Source organism: Octopus bimaculoides, chromosome 8 (genome assembly GCF_001194135.2).
Source record: "Octopus bimaculoides isolate UCB-OBI-ISO-001 chromosome 8, ASM119413v2, whole genome shotgun sequence".
NCBI classification, from domain to species: Eukaryota; Metazoa; Mollusca; class Cephalopoda; order Octopoda; family Octopodidae; genus Octopus; species Octopus bimaculoides.
The window spans coordinates 91049166-91050576 of record NC_068988.1 but is presented as its reverse complement, the minus strand read 5'-3'; the positions used below and the strand labels follow the sequence as shown (position 1 = coordinate 91050576).

The 1411-nt window shown below is 41.5% G+C and overlaps 1 protein-coding gene across 3 annotated transcripts in view; it reads left to right on the top strand.

Annotated features, from left to right (window-relative positions):
• The window catches only part of LOC106882186 (delta-like protein C), a 19765-nt gene that overhangs the window by 2255 nt on the left and 16099 nt on the right, over positions 1–1411 (top strand). The window lies entirely within an intron of this gene.

Below are 1411 nucleotides of genomic sequence, written 5' to 3'. Positions count from 1 at the left end.
TATATATATCATTAAAACTAAACATTTGTGTTAATTGTTTAAAGTAAATTTTGGCAATCCTATTTGAATATAACAAAAGAACGGAAATTAGTGCCAGTTAAGAATACAAAGTTACATTATTTAGTTATATTTTCAGTTTCAGTTACAAGCTCTTGACGTGAACTAAACACGTTTTTCTCTTAACTTTGCGACGTTAAGTATCTCTCTTCATTTCTCTATTTATGCATACTCATAAGTTGGCGAGCTGGCAGAAACGTTAAGCACACCAGGCGAAATGCTTATTTCGTCTGTCTTTACGTTCCGAGTTCAAAATCCACCGAGGTCGAGTTTACCTTTCATCCTGCGGTGTCGATAAATTAAGTACCAGTTGAGTACTGGGGTCGATCTAATCGACTGGTCCCCTTCCCGAAAATTTCGGGCCTTGTGCCTAGAGTAGAAAAGTATTTATGCATACTCAAACGACAATAAAATACAAGTACTTGGATTATATTGTCGCTTGTTTTCCTTACCAATAGAAGCCCATATTTTTCCTGTTTGATTTACTTCTCAGCTTTTGGCAATGTTTTGAAGGCTAAGGGCCTAGTGATTAGAGTGTTGCAACCACGATCACAAGGTCGGGGTTTCGAGTACCGGTCCGGGTAGTATGTTGTGTTTTTGAGTAAAATATTTCATTTCACGTTGCTCTAGTGCTTCATGGTATTGGCATGCCAAAGAATAAGTTCAACACTTGCTCTGCTTGTAAGAGACAGGTAAAAGTGGTTGAGGCTGGATTTGCACTCCGGCCTCGTAAAACCCTCTCTAGTAACCTAAATAGACCCATGTATTGGAGGGCTGTCGCTTGAGCGGTGCAAAGGCGTCATCTACGTAGGGAATCACCATGCGGTGACTTCCTGTTACAGAGTATGTACCCATACCACAACTACTGTTACTTTTGCAATATTAACATATATTGGCTTCAAATTTAGGCACAAGGCCGGCGATTACATTGATCCCGGTGCTCAACTGGTGCATATTTTATCGACCCCAAAAGGTGAAAGGTAAAGTCAACCTCAGTGGATTTTAAACTCAGAACGTAAAGGACGAAATACCGCTAAGCATCTCGTCCGGCATGCTAACGATTCTTATTTCTTTACTGCCCACAAGGAGCTACACACAGAGGGGACAAACAAGAACAGACAAACGGATTAAGTCGATTATATCGACCCCAGTACGTAACTGGTACTTGTTTAATCGACCCGAAAGGATGAAAGGAAAGTCGACCTCGGTGGAATTTGAACTCAGAACGTAGCGGCGGACGAAATACTGCTAAGCATTTCGCCCTTCGTGCTAACGTTTCTGCCAGCTCGCCGCCTTAATGTGAACACTTTTGTTTTGCTCGTTTCATTCATTAGGCAGCGACCATGCTGGGATA